The sequence below is a fragment of the Rhinatrema bivittatum genome, chromosome 14 (assembly GCF_901001135.1).
Source record: "Rhinatrema bivittatum chromosome 14, aRhiBiv1.1, whole genome shotgun sequence".
Lineage (NCBI taxonomy): Eukaryota > Metazoa > Chordata > Amphibia > Gymnophiona > Rhinatrematidae > Rhinatrema > Rhinatrema bivittatum.
In genome coordinates, this window is record NC_042628.1 from 42201214 (window position 1) to 42223155 (window position 21942).

A 21942-nucleotide genomic window follows, 5' to 3' on the forward strand; every position below is an offset into this window, starting at 1 on the left:
GCGCGTCGAAAACAGGCCGATACAGTACACTGTTAACCGGCATTTGGACGCGTGTTTTCGACCCCTGAATAAGGGGGTAAAGCTAGCGTGTCAAACGCGTGTTTAAATGCCGGTTAACAGTGTACTGTATCAGCCTGTTTGAGGGCAGTGCAAGACTTGCCAGCTGACCCCCGGGTTACCTGAATGGAGCTAATCTTGCTTCAGTCTAAAACTTATTTTTCAGCTGGAGCTCACTTAGCTGACAACTAGCTGCTCTGATTTTTGCAAAAACAGGATTCACTTTTTTTTTTTTTATGCTTCTAGCTACACGTTTGTTATAAAATTAGGATTTGTAGCAATGTCATAAACTCTCTGTGATTTCTTGCGGGGTTTCTGTGTGATTTCATAGCCATGTATTTGCCTGCAGATTTTGTTCCCTTAGGAATAACAAACCATGTTTTAGATAATTCAGTTGGCAGAAGATCAGAGAACAACCTGCATGGTGCTGCCGATGTTGGATCGAGGGAAGGTGAGAGGAGCACGTAGAGCACACAGGGAGAATCAAGAGATGGATAGATGGGGGGGGGGAAGAGTTGTAGACGGAGAGGGCTAGCATAGAGGACGTGAAGAAAAGCGAGGGGAAATGGCAGCAGCAATAGAGGGTAAAGTTGAAGAGATGGTATAGGGCTATGAACTGGGAAGATTACCAGTATAGCACCCCCTATTTCATGGCCCACCAGTCATCACAGATTATATACATATGTAGCAAATCTTATTCTTGGTCCCTAGCAATATCTTATTGATGGTCCCTTTCCATATTCTAAAGTCAGTATTTGTTTTAGCAATTCCAATTTGTTAAAACAAATAGGATCATTAACGCCTACCTTGATGAATTGTTGTAATAAAGAACCGACGTAGAGCGGTGCTGATAAGTAACTGATGCAAATTGACTCACAGCCCCTACCGAGCTGGAGGTGCAATCTGAAGTTTGCATGGAGGTTGAAAGTGTTGAAAACTGTCTATAAGGTTTTGATTTCCGAAGCGCGAGTTAGGGCCAAATGCGCTCCCTGAACCAATCCATTTGGATTTTCAGGGATCGATCATCCGTTCTTTCAGATGCTCTGGTTTCCCCATGGCTACGGCGCGCTTTCTGCTCGATTAATTATAGATGCACACACTCGGGCGGATGGGGGAAGAGGGAGCGGTGCGGGAGAAATCCCGCCCGCTCCACTTCGGCTCTGACCTAGATCTGGCTTCGGAGCGCCGCCGCGGCGGGCGGGCGCTAAGACCCAGGCGGCCAAGGAGACTGTGAGGGACCTGGGCACGGGCAGCCAGAGCGAGCGAGCGAGAGAGAGAGAGCGCGCGAGCGAAGGAGGGAGCAGGTGCCCGGGCTGCGATGGGGGGGAGCCCGGAGCCCCCGGGGCGCGCGGCGGGCAGCCTGTGAGGCTGGGGAGGTGGTGTCGGAGGGGGGAGGGGGAGGTCGGAGCCGGAGAATCGGGCAGAGAGCGGCGGCCGATCCGGCGCAGGTGCCGTGGCGAGATCGGGCTCGGAGATGAGAACAAAGGGGACGGAGCCGCGCAGCCCGGTGCTCCCGTAGGAGCCTCCGCCAACCCAGGTGAGACCCTCGCTTCGGCTTACCTCCGGCTGCAGCCGATCGCCGCCCCTCCACCGCCCCCCCCCCCCTTCCCGGTTCCGTCCCGTCCCGCGCTGTTCGTGTTCAGTCTGGTCCGGGCCCAGGGGCTGTGCATACGGACTCCCAGCCCGGTCCATATAGAGGGGGGGCCTGGTATTGTTACGTGACGTGCCGCTGACGGGAGCCCCCCCCCGGGTGTGTGTCCTACGCCGCACCCGGGTAGCAGCTGAGCCCCAGCAGTCATCCAGGTGCGGCGGGCGATCTGTGCCAGCGTTGCACCTATCTAGCCCAGGAATACTATGTGCCCGAGAGGTGAGTGAGCTCCGCTCGGCCTTTCCGGTCCTTTTATCGCCTGACCCAGGCAGGAGAAAAGTGTCCTAATAAATAGATCAGGGAAGGAGGTATAGGGGTACGGAGGAGAAGACCAAGCACTACGTGTGTCCCAGATAGAAAGGTGTCCTTAGTACGCAGAGCTCGGCACAAGGAGTCCCATTGTGCGCCTTTGTGAGGGTGGCATTTCGAAGTCTAACTCTTGGAGCCGCGTCTTCAAGCCTTGTAAAGAAATCTCAGGATAAAGTCCTTTTGCTAGCGCATCTTCTCCATCTGCTATCGTTGCTAGTGCTAGGGCTATCGGTTTCACATCAGTGGCAAGAATGGATTGTGGGTTTCTAAAGGACGCATTGATTCCTCTAATAAGCTCCTATTAGCACAGCTGGGTCCTGTACAGAGGTGTTTTTCTTTGCTGGCTGACAGCAAACGGAGCAGGCAATTTTGATCCTGTCATCTGCTTTCCTCAAAACGAAATGAAGATGTGAGAGGATGCTCTGCCTCTCCTGCCACCCAACTTATGTCCAGTCCAGGAGGTGGGAAACGATATAGGTAGCAGGATTTGGGGGGGGAGGGGGAGCTGGGAGCACCAAAAGCCGTGGTGCGTGCCCCTCATTTCTTGACAAAGGGCTCTGGCCAGCAGCTGCAGCGGCTGAGCCGGGCTTTGTTGGGTGTAAGCAGTGTCCCCCGGCGCCGGCGCTCTGAGGCCGGAGCCCCGCACAGGCGCTCTGCCCTGACCTCGAGCGCTCTGCCCTGACCTCGGGCGCTCTGCCCTGACCTCGAGCGCGCTGGGGATGAGTGGGCTCGCGGCGCTGCTGGGGACTTTCAGGAACGCTGCTGCTGCTGCTGGAGAGCTTACCTGCCTGCTTTCCTAGAAAGTCCGAGAAAGGAGATGGATTCCTTTGGGGAAGGAAAGGCCGGCGCCTCCAGTAAAGCCCGCAGAGTTTGGACGGGGAAACTCGCACGCCTGCGGCTGCTGGCGGCAAATCCGGGGGAGCCTTTGCTTCACCTTCCGCCCGAGTTCGGAAAACTTCTGGGGCAGCAGCAGCCAGCCTTGCTCAAGGCAGGCAGACATTGGCCTGGCTTCCGCAGCGTGGAGAGGAAGACGGGGACGTGAAGGGTTTGTGCCTGCAATCCGCGTGGCTCAATTTTTCCCTTTCCCAAGGTCTGAGGCAGCCCGGGTGCTAAAACCGGTAGCCACTCGGCCACAGGGTGGACGAAGGGCGCTCTTCGAATCCCACTTCATTCATTACTATTATAATTCAGACATTAAAAAAGCTGACGACTGGTTCTCTCTCCAGGCCCCTGCAGGCAGTTTCTCTGTAGCTAGATGTCACAGGTTTATTTGTTGGTATTTTTTTTCTTTCTTTCTTTCAGTATTTGCGTTTCTTTGCTGTTTGTTGCATGGGCATGTGATGCTGGGTTTGTGCTCATAAATAAGCAAAATGCTTTCCAGATGTTGTTGAACTTCCACTCCAGATTCTTTGGGCAGAAAGCAGGCGTGCGAACCGGAGTGGAGTCAGCAACCGGATAAGTTTACACGGCTACTAGAGGAGCAGCAGGAGAAAAGAGTCACATTCTGCGTCTCTATGGAAAATGTGTACTAGTGCAAGCCACTTCACTGGAAACAAAACTAGCCCTTTATTTAAGGATCTTGTATGTTGTCTTTGGGATCCGCCGGGTATTATGTGATCTGGATTGGCCACTGGCCACGAACGCTTGCCGTGACCCAGCCTGGCTTCGGCTTGGATGCTGCTAGCAAAGGTTCATGGACAGAGCGGCCGATCCAGATCACATAATACCCGGCTAATTCATTGGTAAATATTGTCCTGTTTCTGGTGTGCTATTCCTCCACCCAGCGCTGTGCAGAATAGTTTGTAGGGCCATAGCCTCTTATTCCACACCTGCAGAGTTCCGGTGCTGGTATTGGTCCTGCAGCAACTGGGAACCTTTTGTGGCTTTTGTTAGGCAACGAAACAGAAAAAGATGATGTGGCCTCAGGGCTTGATTTGCTGCCAGCTCGCTGCCTTAGAACCTAAGGCAAACTGATGCCTCTCCCCCTAATGCAGCTGGAGTGAAAGGGAGAGGCTGCCGCTGGCCCTCCCCCTCCCCCCCAATCTAATATTTCAATTTTTAAAATTTGCCTTTTTTTTTTTACATATCATTACCTTGCCTAAGCTCTTGAAGCCACAGGGGCTCCTTATTCTGGTGTTCTGCATGTAAATATGTTTTCAGTTTTGAGACAGAAAATCTTTTATCGTCTGTTCTCATTTTGCCATGAAGAAAGAATGGCAGAAAATCTTTACTGATTTTTTTTCTTTTTTTTAAATAAGTACTTGTCCTTTGGTCAAAACCAATTTCGAAAAAGGAGCCTTTTTTATTTTATTTTTCTGAAACCCCTTTTAAGTGTGGAATCTGAGATGTTGCTTATAGTGTGGGGTTGCACTGAGCAGAGCTCTGTGTGCTATTCAAAGCTTATATGGTATATTAGTAAAGGGCTCCAACCAGGTTTCATCCTTGCTGATTTGGAGGCAGATTTATCGAAATTTCAATCCGGCGCAAAACGCGCTTCAGACTTAAAACTTACACTGTAACAAAAAATGAAACCAAACCTTGATAAATCTCTGCCTCCTGCTGGGAATGATACTTACCAGCAGTGGTCATGCACCCGGGGAAGGAGAAAATGGCTTTTTTTTTTTTTTTTTTTAAATGACTGGGCTTTTTCCTCCAGCTGGAGCCTTCATTCATGACTCCTTGGGGAGTTTTGCCCCTATTTTATATTCCCCACAATGTACCTAGGCTGTTCCAGGCAGGAGGCTCCTTCGGGAACCTTGCATTCATGGGCCCTGAGTTACAGCCACTAAGTGTGGTCCTTAAGGCAATGACCGCAGCATTTCCGGCCCCACCCCCCCAGCTGACCCAGGGAGCCGAAGATCTGAATTTGGGGCTCGAGCCAGGGACCGTCTGCGTGGCCGGGTACAGCACCGCCGCTGGGCCAGCCTGTTGGTGAAGTGGCACCGCCTTGACAGATGGTTTCTTGTAGGTGGGGTGGGGGTCAGAGAAAATTCAGGTGCACGGCACCCAGAAGAAGCCCTCTTTGGGTAAAAAAAATGTAATCGCCAGCATAAAAATGCTGCTGTTCCTTTGAGGGCACACTGGACCGTAGTTTTGTGCAACATAGCATTTGCACTTCTGACGGGGTGAGGCTGGAATGACTCTTCGCTTAGTTTCCCTGATACGTTTTAAGAGCCTCTGCTCTTTGCAAATGATAATGGAGGGAGAATTTTTTTTTTTCAAATGAGCCGCAGCGTGGCGCACTAGCACCCACATATGATGCAAATTCTTCACGAGTGACTATGAGTTTGAAGGGCGCGGGCTAAGGACGAGCGCGTAGTTTGCACTCGCGCGTCTCGGGCGGGTGGCCGAGTGGGCATCCCTACAAGGGCGGTGCAGACCTGCCTCCGAGAACGCCTGCTGGCAGTCCATGTGCCATGAAAGCCGGTGCCTCTTTTCAGCTGGCCATAGGAGGGCCATTTTACCCGGCTTGCCTTCAGTTATGCCGAGACCCAAGCCCAGATCTCAACCATGAATCACCTTGTACGTCACCTCTGGGCTCTGGGGCTGGGCGCAATCTACGAGGATGCCCCAACCCCTTCCGAGCCCAGCAGGGGGCTTGGTTTCCCTGCGATTCTTTCCAGATAGGGCAGAGGGCAAGCAGAGGAACAACACTTGGCCAGAAAGCCCCTCCTTAAATGACCAGTGATTTTCCCTTCTCCTGTCATGTTTAGTGCTGAGGACGTTTCAGCCAGCCTGAATCTGAATCAGTTTGAGGTGCTCTTAACAAGGGAGCTCCCCGGGGGCCTGCCCTTGTGTGCTACCTAAAAGAAGTGGCCTAACAGAGCAGTGGGCCGAGAGCCGAAGAAAGCAGGGGTTTAAATCCCACTTCTTCCACAAGTCAATTTTATCTCCCATTGCCTCAGGAGTGTAAGCTCTTTGGGGAAGGGACAGATAGTACAGGAATTGTACAGTGCTGGGTATGTCCAGTAACACTATAAAAATAACTAATTTAAAACAAACAAAAAAACCCCACTTCCACAGAAGTTCTGTATGGTAATCGATGCCTCTTCAGTGGTAGAAGTCACTTTGTAAAAATGAGTTTCTGGTGTGTGGCTGCAGAACACCTTTAAGATTGTAACTAATTTGGTTCCTTGGATGGAATTATTATTTTTTTGAAACTCCTCGGTTCCCTGCGCAGCGATCTGCACGTCGACGCTGCAATGTGAATAATAAATGTGATTACTATTCCGGTTCGGTGTCACTGAATACTTATCCTAGGAATCTTTTCCGCGAGCTGGTTGATGTCAGGTAATAAATTGACACCATTAGATGCTGAGTATCTTTATATTTCATGATGACAGCTCAAAAGCCAGGTCCACCCGATGTCCTGAGATGGATTACACATTTCCGAGTTTGGGAAGGTGCCAGAGGTCCCGAGGAGGATTACGAGTCTCTGAGTTTAGGATGGTGCGGGAGACCCCCTGAGATGCATTATGAATGTGAGGTTAGGAAGGTACTTGGAGCTCTGAGTTGGTTTATGAATCCCTGACGTTGGAGAAGGGAGAGCGATCCGGCCTTTGCAGTTGACTTCTGATTACATTGGTGGTTGTTAGAAAACGTAGCCTGCCACGGCGTGGTGTTGGTGCCCTGCGAGTGAATTTAAGATGTAACACGAGTCTGACGGGGCTCCATGCTGGACCTGAGGATCCTGCTGCTGCTGCAGGAAGCTGTCTGTGTGACTGGCCTTTTGTGTTTATCCGGGATTGCAGTGGTAACCTGCGTACCAAGTAAACCTTTGAAGAGCACATCTGGAGCATTCTGCCAGGTTTTCGAATCGGCACAGCAAGAAAATTATTTATGAGTCGGGAAAGGTTTAACTGCAGCCTATGGAAAATGAGAGAGCAGGAACAATCATCTTCCTGATGAAAGACCCAGACTATGGGGATTATGTATCCAGGCAAAAGGAAGATTAAGAGGAGTGTGTGATAATAGGCTTTAGATTCTAAAGGGTTATGAGATAATAGGAACTGATGGATTGTTTGAGGCAATACGATAGACCAGGGAGCAAAGATACAAAACAGAAAGAGAGCAATGTAGCCAAACATGGTTTTTTTTTGTTCTTTTAGCATGATCACAAATAAGTTAATGTTAGTTAATAGAGGTTAAAAGTGAAATCAGCACCTCTGATTGGTGGATGGGAAGGGATAACTTTGGTCAATTTCCATAAAACAAGGACACGGGTGAACATTTCTTGATTCCACATTTTCCCCTTTGGTATGATGTTCATGGTTATGACAAAATCCATTCATTGTATGAATGTCTGTGTGATATGTACAACATTAAACATATGGGACTATATTTTCCCTGTAGGAATGCAGGCAAGAAGTGACCACAGGCAATAACCAACAGAAGGACTAATTAAAAATTCTTGATTATAGCATAATCTGCTGCAACCTCCCTGAGATTTCAACTGACTTGATCTGGCCTGATTCCCTACATGAAATAAATAGAAGGGATTCTAAGTGATGGGAGAATTCAGGGCACATTCAAAGTGTGAATTAGGGGTCACAGATTTCATCTGTGGCAGAAATCTGAAATGAAATTGGTTAAATGGTTCAAAAGTATTGGGGTGGGGGTGAGGACAGACACAAGGAATGATGATCTTCTGAGGCCAAGAATGTGCTGAATATAAAGCAACATGGAATATGGAGCTCAGAAGGCTATTACATCAATGGAAAATACAGCCTTCCAAACTACGTTCTCCAACCCCCAGATCTAGATGGGTGGGAGGAGCTATCTCAAAGACATTTAGGAGTAGGTGATAGGTTGAAGATGCAACCTCTCAGAAAGCCAGGGGTGAGTATCGTGAAGTGGACTGCTGTAAAGCAGGGTGATGATTGTTTCACAGTTCTACACTGTTTGGTTCATAACATGCATAATCCTGGCACACCACACACATTCAACCATTCCCCCTGTGCATATGCTTCCTCCCTCCACCCCCAATTAGACACCACAGCATTTGTTATTCCATTTCAAACTTTTATTAACCCGCATATATAACCACCAACATTAGGGTACACGGCAACATTAACCTTTATGCATGATGAAAAGATTGATCAGAGAGGGTTCGTGCTGCCAGTGGCTCAGTGTAGCAGAAATTCTGGGTTTGATTTCCAAGCCCATCTTTTCCTCCTCGAGCCACCCAGGGCTGAGAATACTGTAGAGGTAGCATACTCAGCCCCCGGGATGGAGAGGGCAGGGAGTCTCAGCCCTTGCTCGATGGTGACACCTACTGGCTCCAGGGGGAATCACATTTTGTGGCTTGGCTAGTGATTATAAAAATAGGGGAAATACCCTGGTTGATGCTTGAAAGAGGCTGCTTTCACTTCAGCTGGATGCCAAAGTAGAGGAGGAAACTGCTTGGCTAAAATTATAATAAAAAATATTATGGATATAAACGTTTTCCTCTTTAACTTTAGTCTAATAAAGTTACAGTAAAAAGAAGCCAGCTGGGTCCCTTCTTCAGATGTGTGTATCTCAGTCAGGGGCTTATGTAGTTTGGAATAATCTGATGTTGTTCCAGTATAAAGATGTCACCATCTGCGACGCCTCTAGTTTTCTCCAGGACTGACTAGAAGGAGAAATGAGAGGGTAGTGACAGAACCGAGGCGCTGGGTTAAATTCCCAATTAAGGTAATCTGCTGTGGATGTAGCGTTCACAGCTCATGCAGGGAAGGGAGTTCCAGGTGTCGTGCAATGGCGGCACCTAGTGGCCAGCGGTGGCACCCATGAGTGTAGAAATCTTGAAGGAGCCATGGAGCATGGTCCCTGGCTGTGGTCTGTCGCTGCCGTGAAAGGAAGCTGGAAGAAGATTCCTTGGGTAGCTGTGAATGAAGGCGCATGGCACCAGGTCCACGTTTCAATTTTGACTGAGCTGGAAGCCAAAAGGAGCAGGAGGAAGCTGCTGATTCCTCCCCCCCCCCCCCCCCGAAAAAGCAAAACAGAAAAATAAGAAAGGTCTTGTGGATTTAAAAAAAAAAAAATCTGCTGTTGAGGAGGGCAGTGAAACTGTTTAAAAGGGTGAAATAGGGAAAAAAGGGAATCAGAATCAAATAAGGATGCACAAAAGAAATACTATAAAAAGGGGAGTAGGAGAGAGGTTGCAAAATGCACAGCAAGAAGGCAGAAGACGTTAGCATGCTGAAAAGGAAGCGAAATGGACGGTCAGGGAGAAGAGATAATGACAGAAATAATGGAAAATGGATACAGATAAAAAGAAACAAATATGAAAGAGGAAAAAGAGGCCACTCTGGTGTTCTAAAAATGTGGCTGAAAAGGGAAGGAAAAAAGGGATCAGGTTCCTAAACTGCAAGAGACTGCAGAACGAGGAAGATGTGCCTATATCTGGAAAAGCTAAGAGAAGCTGGGAAAATGGGAGGACAAAGACACTAATGTAAGAAAAAAGAGCAAATACAATAAAACATGGGAGCAAGACTTCTTCCAGATATGTTCGTGATAGGAGGAAAGGGGGTTGTAAGACTTGCTGGGGAAGGGGCCTGGCGCCACAAATAGGATTGGTAGACCCTGAACAGTTTTCGGAAGGCTTTGCTCGTGAGGAGCTAGCAAAACTGAAAATAGATAAGGCGATGGGGCCGGTTGGGATACATCCGAGGGTACGAAGGGAACTTGGAGATGTCCTGGCAGCTCCGCTGGCTGACTTTGTCAATGCTTCTTTAGAGTCAGGAGTAGTTCCGGAGGACTGGAGACAGACAAAGATGGTTCCTCTCCACGACAGCAGAAGTATGGAGGAGTCTGAAAACTGTAGGCCTGTTAGTCTGACCTTGATGGTGAGTAAAGTAATGGAATTGCTGCTTGAATAGTAGTGGATAGTGCAGTGTCTGGAATCCATTGGATTACAAAACCCAAGGCAGCGTGGTTTTTCCAGAGGTAGCTCATGGCAGATGAATCTGATCAATTTCTTTGACTGGGAGGCCAGTTAGATCAGGGGAGAGCACTAGATGTAGAATACCTGGATTTCAGCAAGGCCTTTGACATGGTACCACATAGGTGATTTATGAACAAACTGAGTGCTCTAGCTATAGATTCTAAAGTGACTGACTGGGTTAGAAACTAGTTGAATGTATGATGACAAAGGGTAGTGGTAAACCAGAGTTATTCCAAAGAAAGGGGGGTTACCAGTGGTGTGCCACAAAGATTGGTCCTTGTCCAGTTTTGTTTTCATTTCATAAATGATATTGTGGAATGGCTATTGGGAAAGATTTGTAGATGATATGAAAATCTGCAACAGATTCATCCTTAGAAGGATGAATCTAGTGAAGTTTGAGAAATGGCCTAGTCTGGCAGCTAAGATTTAATGCTAAAAAAATGCAGGCTCATGCATTTGGGTTGTAAAAACCCAAGGGAGCAATATAGTATAGAGAGTGAAGGTCTTCTGTGCACAAAAAAAGAGTGGGAGCTGGAAATGATCATATCTGATTATCTTCAGATGACCAAATAGGTAGATAAGGTGATGACAAAAGCTAGAAGGCTGCTTGAGGGCATAGGGAATATAGCCAGCCCAGTATGCAAGTGGTGGTAGTATTGCCTCTGTGTAAATCTTTGGTGAGACTTAATTTGGAATACTGTGCATAGTTCTAGAGATTGCATCTTCATAAGGTTAGAGTTGGCCCAGAGGGCACTGGGGTAGCTACTAAATTTATCAACGGTCTTCATCATAAGGCATATGGGAACAGCCTTAAAGATCCAAACATGTATACCCTGGAAAAAAGAAGAGAAAGGAATACCTCCCAAGGAATAAATGCACAGGAGATGGGAGGCTTTGGTGCTAGGGGTCATGGAATAAGGGTGAAAGGGTTAGACTCAAGCGTCATCTAAGGAGTATTGGTGGATGCATGGAACAGCCTCCCAGTGGAGATGGTGCAGACAAGGACAGAACCAGAATTCATGGGACAAGCTCAGCGAATCTCTTAGGGAGAGGAAGGGACTATAAAGCTGAGCAGGAGGTGTGGATGGGCCATATGATCTTTATCTATCATCATGTTCTGTGTTTCTAAATGAAGTAAGCTGACTAAAATATAGAATGGAAAATAAAAGAATATAGAAAAAAGGAAAAAAATGAGAGAAAAGGGGATAAGACTAGGATAGAGAAAAGAAAGATGGCATCATAGGACAGGGAGATGGATTATCTGGGTCCATCATTACATGGTTTTCATCCTACCTAGATAATTGATTCCAGAAAGTACATTTAAACTCTGCCACCTCTTCCTGGTTTCCTCTCAACACTGGTGCACCTCAAGGTTCAGTGCTCTCCACTGCTCTATTTAATATCTACATTATCCCCATTTGCCAGCTGCTCTCCACCTTAGGAGTCTCTTATCGTATATATGCTGATAATATCCAATTCTATTTTCCAGCTTGGCGGTCCTGGCATTCCACCTCCAGTTTATCACTTTATGCTTATCATCCGTAAAGTCATGGTTACTCCATAACGAACTTTCCTTAAATCTCTCAAAGACAGAAATCATGATATTTGTTAATCCCTCATTTGACATCCCTAACTCCATAACCATTAATGATACACCCATCAAGATTTCTTTCTCTGCCCGCCACTTTGGCATTTTCCTTGATTCCAAGCTTGACATGAAAGCTCACATTAAATCAGTAGTCAAATCAACCTTCTATAAACTTCGTCTCCTCAGACATGTTACATCTCTCTTTGATCCATCAGCTTTCCGAACTATATTACAATCTCTAATCCTTACTGGTCTTGATTACTGTAACTCCTTATATCTTGGCCTCCCTCTAAACCCCTTCAACTATCGCAAAATGCAGCGGCACGTCTTCTGACCAACACCAAATTACATGAACACATTTTCCCTGTCCTTCTAGAATTACATTGGTTACCAATTTCCTGGAGAATTAAATACAAAATCCTAACCATTTTACACAACCTGATTCACAACCAGAATACCCCATGGCTTTCCGCAATTCTTCACCTTTACACTCCCTCATCAAAGCCAGTTTCTTCTTCAGATCCCTTCCCACAAATCATCGAGGCTCAACATAACAAGAGAGCATCCCTTTTCCATCGCTGGCCCCATTTTATGTAACTCAATACCCAGTTCCATCAGAAATTTAAATGATAAGCATGATGTTTAGAAAGCCCTAAAGTATTACCTATTTAGACAGGCTTTCAAAGACCTTTTATGATTTTATTCTGTTTGATTATGTCCACTGACATGACCTCTACCTTGTCTGTAGTTCCCTATTTCCCTGTTTACTCATTTATTGATTTTATTGATTTTAATTTTATGTTTATGTTTATATGTAAATGCTTTATTATAATCTATTTTATTATGCTTGTTTTATTGTAAACTGCCCTGAACCTTGGAGGGCACAGACAAGAAATCTATTTAAATAAATAAAATAAATAAGACAGGTTTGAAACCCTTCTTGCTGCTTTGTATTATCTTACAGTAGATGTCACTGGGGCAAGAGACATGGGCTTAAACTTGCACTGGTCTGGGGTGAAGAATATTTTTAGTTTATGGTCTCCAGTTTGTCTCTTGATTAAGTACATTTAAAAAATGACTGCTTTGTACAGTAAGACAGCAACACATATTGCTTTGCATGGATTGGTTTGAATAACTAAAAGAATCAAGTATGGACAGAATCCTTAGGTCCAGACTCTCAAGTCAGTAAGTGCCTTACAGAATGTGCTGCGATTGTACTGAATTGTGTGTGATTTTGTGATGTCCGCTTTTTAAGTCGACTCCAGGATTCCAGAGGCTGCACATTTGGATAATAATATTTTGGGGGTAATCCCTACATCCAGTTTATTAGATGCTCCCTTGCAAATCTCAAAGGGAGCCAGTTTTGAACATTCCCAGGTAGGGGTATCGTCCATGACTGACTGAAGAGAGAATGGCCTGTGCCATGACCTACAAAGGAGCTGCCTTGAGATAATCTCAATTATTGAGGGCCTCAGCTAGGATTGCCAAATTACCCCAAGTCACCCAAGAGTCATTTTTCTTAGTTTTAATTGTTACTTTTTGTTATTGTCTGTCTTGTTTTAATTCTATAGTAGTTGAAGCTGTATTGTGGAATGGTGTTTATTGTTGTATGTTATGTACTCGCCCAGAACCCTTGTTGGAGAGGCGGTTTTATAAATGGAAATAATCAATAGATGGTCCTGGTTTTTCTGCATTGCATGCAGAGACTTGTAGTTCTCATTTTCTCTGGGATTCCCCTGAGACAATCACAGGTGCAGCTCCTTGCATACAATGGGGGAAGACCTGGACCGGATTGCCCTGTTTGGTTGGCCTGGAATGAGTCCGCAACCCGAGGCTCAGCGTGAAAGCAGCTCAACCTTCAGGAGGAGCTGGGGTGATGTTTCAGAGGTGAGCTAGAGGAGAGGAAAAGGAACCTGAGGGAAAATTAGGAGGAGAAGAGAGAAACTGGTCTTTAATAATATTAATACAAGAAATCAGACATCCTCAAATTTCAGCATAGATTTAAAGAGTGTAAAAAAGCCTGCTAGTCCACTTTCTTACTGAATGCTGAAACTGTGAGTCTTTTACCCAAGGATTTAATTTCCTGCTGCATAGTAACATGCACATAGCAACACAGCAGAGGACAGGAGAATAAAATCCAATTGGCCTATTCAGTGTGCCCAGTTATTCCTCTCCATACTGCTAAGGATACGTCCCAGCTGCCAGCCCTAGGAGCCTGAGAGCTCGGTGGGTAGTACTTCTTCTCCAAGGCATTTTTTTCCTGGTCTTTCTCTTCGGTGTTTTACTATCCTGGAAGGATGCGCATATGTGTTCTCATTCTTCATCCAACGCCCAGGCCCTCCGCCACCTCTTAGTACCAAGATTTATAATGTCCGTAAACAGCTGCCGAAACTGGTGAGGCTGTTGGCTGAAAATCCAGCCGGCTAGGTCCCCATGGCCTTGCTGGACAGAACCTGGCTACCACCGACCTATTGGCACCAGCCCGGTTGGTTGCTGGGGAGGTGCTTCCTCTCTCCTTCCCTGATCACCTCGCTGCACAACTCCCCAGCCGCCACAAACCTGCTGGCACTGCTGCACGGAGGAGGGACTGCCCGCGTAGGCGTAGTTGTACAGTGCTGTGTACACCTGGTAGAAATGATAAGGTAAAGAAGGGGGGAGGGGGAGGGGAGGGAAAGCCCACAGAAAAAAAAATTGTGCAGGGAAAAACTACTCGTGCAAAAGCTGTGTTTTCCCAAATGTGCTAAATCTGAGAAGAAGGACAGATGTCTCACAGTGCTCTGTGCACAAGCTCGTTTTGGTTGCAGTGGGGATGGGTCTGTGGCACTTTTTCCTTCCACAAGTTGCATGAAATTGACACTGGGCAAACAGTGGGTTATTTCCAAATTGCAAGCGAACTGATTTGCTTGTCTTTTTGTTTTTGCCCTTTTGCTTGAAACCCAAATCCGCCGTGGTCCTTAAGTCTGTCTTCACTGCCTTCTCGTTCGCGTCAGACTGGCTGATCTGATGATTCCGGGAGGGGCTTTGGGACCAACTGAAAGGAGTTCTTGGAGAAGAATTGTCCGTAGTTTATTGTGAATGTCCTGAAGCGTCAGGGTTGGGGGATCCCGTGGGTCCCAGGCAGACCCTATCATTTGGCGATGTTCTGTAATTAATTAGGTCATTCTGGTAACTGAGAGGATGCTGCCGAAGTCTGTGAAGGCCAGGGCCTTGGTTGGAGGGGGCGGGAGGGGGGGGGGAATTGTCATTCTATGAGAGTGCCATTACCGTCATGTTGAGGGCGATGTGGGAAATGTGGCTGAGATGGGCCTCGGTCCCTGCTTGCACCATGGTACAGACAGGCTCATGTGACCATGAAGATGACTGAAAGCGAAAGGGTGAGCATGGCACCGATATTGTAGACTGCTGAAGTGACAGGGAAAGAGACGTGTCAGGCCCCATTGACTTCCTGATGGTCTCCACCACGTCTGAGACAGGAAGGGTACACCTGATGGACTCCGTGCCGCACGCCGTGCGATGCCTCTGCAACGCCGCCTCTGGAGTGTGGGAGTAGGCAGAGCAGGTGGTGTCGTGGAAATGAGGACAAGGGATGGCATCCACGTGCCGCGCACGGATTGGCTGAGCTGGCAGCGTCCCTCGTGCCTGCGATGAGGACCCGTGTTTAGCATCGTGGGCCGGGAGCTGTGCCGAGTCAGCACAATGGAGCCCGAGGGGCACTGCTCTCACACAAATGCCGGCAGTGACGGTGGGAAAGCCCCGGAGGGTTTCCGACTGTACTGCAGAGAGAGGGTCGGGGGCTAGAAGGGGAAAAAACACAGCTCCCTTTTCCCCAGTGCCAGGCATGCAGGTTTTGAGAGCCTCCCCTTGGGACACAGCTAGCAGAACCTGTGTGTGTCTGTCTTTCTGTCCGTACCTATGGGCATGCATGTCAGTCTCGGGGGGGGGGGGGGGGGGGGGGAGTCTGCACGGGCGATTCTTACACGTTTATCACAGAAAGCGTCCTGGTGTGTCTCTCTGTGCGAGAGGATGTGGAGAGGAAACAGTGTTGCCAGATCTTAAATGGGGTTTGTAGCCCAGCGTAAGACTTAACTGTTGCCCAAGAAACCCGGGGAAAGGAGGGGTCCCAAGCCCAAACCTAACCCAACCTTCAGAAGACCCAATAAAGGCTGATATGAATGGTATTTTCAATAATTATTTCCGATGTAGTCCTGTTATCTACAATGTGGCAATATATCCAGATAAAGAGGTGGATATAGAAAACGCCATGAAGCACAAAATGAAAAGAAATTGAATTTTGTAATTACAGCATTCTTAAAGTGTTCACATTAGCAGGGCAATTTTCAAAAGCCATTTCTGTACACAAGAGCTAGAAATCCTAACAGAAATGCAGGTGCTCTACAGCTGAGTCTGGCAGCTGACAGGAGGGACCTGGGTGGCTCCCTAGTAACAGTAGCTGTTTGGATCCTACTGGGATATCAGACTCAAAACTAGCATCTGGGTATGTCTGACAGGCTGCAACTAGAAATCCTAGCAGAAGCGCAGGCGCTCATATTGCTGAGTTTGTCTGGCAGATTATGCAGAGGACCTAGGAACATAAGAATTTGCCATACTGGATCAGCAAGAGTGCATCAAGCCCAGAATCCTGTTTCCCCACAGTAGCTAGCTAATCCAGATCACAATTACCTGGCAAGATCCTCAACAGTAAATAGATCCCATGTTCTTGCACAGTGATAGATAGTGGTTAGTAACAGTTTATTGATCTCTTCAGGAACTTGTCCAAACCTTTTTTAAACCCAACTATACTAACTGCCTTAACCACATCCTCTAGCATTGAATTGTGCATTAAGTGAAAAAATAATTTTCTCTGATTTGTTTTGAATGTGCTATTTATTATCTTCATGAAGTGTCCCCTAGACTTTGTATTTTTTGAAGGAGTAAATAGCCAATTTACATTTACTCATGCTATTCTACTCATGATTTTGTAGATCGCTATCATATCCCCTCTCAGCCGTCTCTTCTCCAAGCTGAACAGCCCTAATCTCTTTAGTCTTACCTCATAGGGAAGAAGTTCCATTCCCTTTATCATTTTGATCACCGTTCTCTATACCTTTTCCAATGCAACTATATATTTTTTGAGAGGCTGTGACCAGAACTGCCAAAATACTCTAGGTGTGGCTTCCCCATGGAGCAATACAGAGGCATTATGATGTTTGCCGTTTTATTTTCCATTCCTTTCCTAATAATTCCTAACATTGTTTACTTTTTTTTGGGCCGCTGCTGCTCACTGATCTGAACTGCCACACACTGAACCGAGGATTTCAAAATATTGTCTGTTATGATGCCCAGGTCCTTCTCCTGGGTGGTAACTCCTAATATCATGAAGCTACAGTGTGGGTTACTTTTCTCCCATGTGCCTCACTTTGCACTTGTCCACATTAAATTCTATCTGCCATTTAAATGGCCCAATCTTCCAGTCTCACAAGGTCCCCCTGAAATGATTCACAGTCTGCTTGTGATTTAACCACTCTGAATAATTTTGTGTTGTCTGCAAATGGAATCACCTCACTCGTCATTCCCCCTTTCCAGATCATTTAGAAATATATTTTTTAAAAAACTGGTTCCAGTACAGATCCCTGAGGCATTAACCTTTCCCCACTGAGAAAACTGACCCATTTAGTCCTGATTTCTATTTTCTACCTTTTAGTCAGTTTGTAAACTACAATAGAACATCGCCTCTTATTCTGTGACTTTTTATCTTTCTCAGGAGTCTCTCATGGGGCACTTTGTCAAACACCTTCTGAAAATACAAATACACCTCATCCACTGGCTCACCGTTATCCACATGTTTATTAAACCCTTCAAAATAAATGTAGCTGATTGCCGAGGCAAGATTTGCCTTGGGTAAATCCATGCTGGCTGTGTCCCATTAAGCCGTGTCTTTCTATATGTTCGGTGATTTTGTTCTTTAGAATAGTTTCCACTATTTCTTCCCAGCAGTGAGGTCGAACTCATTGGTCTATAGTTGTTTCTCAGATCACCCCTGGAGCCCTTTCAATAATTGTTATTTAGATTATTACAGATCCCTGTGGGGAAGCATAGGAAAGTGAGTGCAGGAGGGAACCAAATGGGAATCTGTATGTTTTTCTATTCAGGAAAGTGGAGCACAAAATATAGGAGACCCCAGACTATCTTGGAGAAGTAGAAATTCTTCAGGTGGCTAGGAGCCAGGATGTATCCTTACCAGTGTAGACAGAATAACTAGGCAGACTGGATGGGCAGCAGGCTCTTTTCCTGCCCATCATTGAGCGTGTTACTAAATGGCCCTTTGAAAATTTGCCTACCCTATCTGTGGGCAGCATTATCTGCACTAGACAGTGTAAGGAGGGGCTAGGTGGGCACATTGCATTTTCAAAAGTATGGGCATCATTCTTCCACAGAAGTAGCAGGCGTAAATTTGTGGGCGCACTTTTGCTTGGGCAGTTTTCAAAAGGGAAAGTTTACCTATTCATAAACAGGGGGTAAGCTCCTCCGCAGGTGAAAGGGTACCCAAGGACTTTGCACTTAGGCAACCAGTTTGAAAATTGTTCTAATAGATGCAAAATACAACTGTTGTGCCAATATACATAGTAACACAGCAATGACGGACCAACTGGCCCATCCAGTCTGCCCAGCAAGCTTCTTATGGCAGTATCTGCCATGCTGTGCACATTACCCCATTAAGGGCAGTAATTGCTGTTCTGTGCGGTTATCCCCAAGCCTTATGATAAGGGTAGTAATATTATTTACCATCAAAACCAAGCAACTGTCAAAATTACTGCCAGCAACATTTTTACTGGGTGAGGAGCCTTCTCAGTAATTCAGTCACTGCTGCTTGACGTGCGTTACTTTTTGATTTGGCCGTAGAAGCTGTCCTGTGCCTTTTCTCTGTCTGCGTATCAGTACCCCAGACCAGAAAAGTCGGGGCTTGTATTGGTTGTCATCTGAATCCAATTCTCCCTTCCCCCCCTCTATCAAAGCAGTCACACTTTTCTCCTTTCCTCTGCAGTTTGCCTAAGCTTCCTCCCTCCCCCTTCCCTGTCTCTCTGCTTCCCCTCCCTTCACCCCATACTCCCCTCACACGACTCCCTTCTTTTCCCTTCTTTTCCCTTCCTCCCCCACCCCTCCCCTCCATCTTTCTTTCTGCCCCCAAACCCCTCTTCCCCCCCTTGACCCTCACCACCTTCTTTCTGCCTCCTATCCCACAGTGCTACTCTCTCCCCCTCCCCTTGCAAGTTAACCCTTAATTTCCAGGCCTAAAAAGCCTCTCCTCCTGCTTCCTGCTGCTCTCTTCCAGTCTCTCTCTCCAGTTCCCAGGCAGCAGCCACATTAGGGAGCTTCGGGGCAGTCCAAGGACTTTGACCAGTTCAGGCCCAAGGATTGGGGGTGAGGAGGTCAATGATTGCAGCAGGGGAGGGGCGGCAGAGCAGCCCATGGCTAAGTAACAGGCATGAGACAGGCAGGCTGGGCTGTGCAGGCAGGCAGCAGCAGGGCGGTGCTGCAGGCACGTGTTGGAACAGCTCCCCCTTCATCAGGCTGCTTCTCAGGACGTGGGCATCAATCTCAGGGAAATGCTAGCACGTGTGGCTAGGTTAAAGATGCAGCCCACGACTGGCCCAGCCTGCAATAATATTTTCTCACACAACGCGAAGATGTAGCCCAATTGGGCTTGAAATAGCCCAATCGGGTAACACTGAGAGGAGATATTGCTAATGACCTTGAATTCACCTTGTTGACTTGCTGCATGCTCAGCTGAACTCGCTGGAAGGGATGTAGTACTGACTCAGCTGCTTCAAACAAAACTTCCTAGGGTTGTGCTTTGCCTTGTGATAGGGAGGAGAAAGAGCTGTTACTGCACCCCTGAGGCTGGTCTTACCAGAGTTTTGTTTTGCTTTGAGAGCTGCTGTGGGTGTTCATTCACATTCTGACTTCTCATGGGACCTTTTCTCTGTAAATGCGTACGTGTGAGAGGCTGCCGGTGTATCTTACCACCTGCCTACTACAATAAAGCTTCTCAAGACTCTCTTTTTCTTTTTAACTTTTTTTTTTTCTTCTGCTTTCTTTTCTTCGCAGCTTCAGCTGCTTGGCTTTCTAAAATGGGCAGAAAGCAATCACAAAACACCCAAAATGAGCAGACAGCTGCCCTGGCCATCCTCTCATAGTAGCTCTGTATCTCTCTCGCCTCTCCTCCCCCCCACAGGAGCCTCGGCTTTGCTGCTGGGATTCCCAGCTTTGCTGATACATCTCTCAGAAGCAGAGGGCAGGGTGAGGCCCAGCTTCTGGTGCAGCTGCCAGCCTGACTTGCCCTGGCTGAACTGCCATTGAACTGCTTTAGTTTGATCCGTTCTCTGTAGAACCATTCCAGAGTCTATCCTGAGAAATGGTTCTTGGTAATAGTTTTTTCACTTTAATCTTATGGCCTTTTTTTTTTTTCATATTACATCAAGCATATCACTTGACAAGCTAATGTAGCAATCAATATGAAGAATCTAGTAATAGTTGTAATGGTCCTGCAGTGTGGATGCAAATTCCTTTAAGAGCCGTTACCATGGCTTGACTTTGTCTACATGTCACCTTGTTAAACTGGTTTAAGACCACTGTTGCAGACAAGCCTTTCATATAGGAATGCTCTGGGGGGTGTACACTCGCTCTTCCTTTCTAAGCTTGTCCTGGCAGGAGTCACCATGTTATGGGAATGTTATAGGACCCTGGCTGGAAACTAGATTGAAATGTAGATAAGGCAAGGAGGGATGGGCTAAGGCTGTGTGGAGGAGGAGGCTGGTGTCGAAAGGTAGGGGCCCCAGCTCCCCAGATGTGCAGTGGGAGGGAGGCTACATTGGGACTCCTTTTAATTTGGTGCTGGGCACTTGCAGCAGGGTGGAAAGCCCTCTGGTTTGGAGGACACCAAGACCCGGCCTCTTTGGTGGAGAAGAAGGAGCTGCCTTCATACAGGGAGAAGATGCAGCCCCCCCACCCTGAAGGAGGAGGTTAGTTATTTTATAGTGCTACTGGACATACACAGCACTACACAAGGGTGATAAAACAGGGTCTCCTTTTCTCTCTTCATTGTGAGGGGACACAGCTGGAGCAAGAATCCTGCGATGGTTCCTCCTTTTCTACGTCTTCTTGGCTCAGCCTCAGTTGCCTCCCTACAATCCATCTCCCCTTCTGCTAGCGACGTGGAGGAAGGTTGTAGGGGGTCCCTCTCGGTGAAATGTTTACTTTGAACCAGGGAGCACAAACACTTTCTTGCACATCCAGCTTGTCCAAATCTCATAACCAAGTCAAGACGATGGGCAACATGGCTGGCAGCCATCTGGCCTGGATCTGGTCCGTAGGCTGCCAGTTACTGGCCCGTGGTGTAGAAGCACTGGTCTTCTAGAGCTCACAGCTCTTGCAGTCCCAGCCTGTCCCAGCAGGAGGTATTATAGTGAAGGTCTAGCCCAGCTGGGCTATGGAGAATGGGGAAAGTTGCACCTCTTTCAGTTTCCTTGAGGGAGTTTCTGCAAGACATGGTGCACAGCTCTGAATTTAGAGTGTTTGCCACGAAGGACCGAAAATGAGAACTAAAAATGTTGCAGAAGAGGCAGAGCCAGAGGAGGTTACACTATTTTTAACACGTGAGATGGGGACATCACGTGGCCTCTGTGAATGACAGATCGGGAGCGCGGAGATGGATAGCAGGTGTCCCTTCCACACAGCAAAAGGAAACAAGTGACATTTTTGTCCTTTTTAGAAAGCCATTAATTGTACATCACCATGGAGACTCCAGAAAAAGAACGAACAAAATACATATCATGCATTTTTCCATCCCTTCTTAGAGGAAGCAGGCTGGCATATGATGCTTTGTCTTTAACTCCTGGAAGGAAGCCATGTTAAGATCCTGTCAGGAATGAGGGACCTGTTGAATTTATTGGATGAGACGCTAGACAGAGTTGATGGATTAGCTATCTCCCATAGGGTACCTAAAGATGTGAACGCTAAATGCTAATGATTGGGAACATCGAGTTAGGCAGTTAGGCATTTAGACGTACAGGCCCATTCTCTTAATCTCCCCCGAGACCTCTTCACATAGAAAATAACTGAAAAAAAAATCTTTTTTATGGTACATGCTATGATCGACTCTGTGCCCCGCAACAGAGAAATTTTATGAACTCTGGTGTAATAAAAGGCCCAACCACCTGGAATTACCAGGATGAGGTACGCCATCATGGGAACTGAATGTTTTGCCCCCGTTAGCTAGGAGAGCCACTGTGGGTTGTAAGCCTTAATTTTGCCATCCCTGCCCTGGACCATGTGGGCATCAGTACCAAAGCACAACAGGACTGTGCTTAGGTTATAATGGCAGCTTGAACTTTGTATTTCTCTGGCTTTGTGTGT

General features: G+C 47.0%; 1 protein-coding gene across 2 annotated transcripts in view; it reads left to right on the top strand.

Moving 5' to 3' along the window:
• Positions 1-1454: 1454 nt before the first annotated feature.
• The window catches only part of SBK1 (SH3 domain binding kinase 1), a 62694-nt gene continuing 42206 nt past the window's right edge, over positions 1455-21942 (top strand). The window contains exon 1 of one of the 2 annotated variants that reach the window (XM_029576721.1): positions 1455-1594. The gene's annotated coding sequence lies outside the window, so the exon portion shown is untranslated. Of the gene's footprint in view, positions 1595-1852; positions 1925-21942 lie in introns of those variants that run through there. The other variant, XM_029576720.1, reaches the window with a different exon arrangement.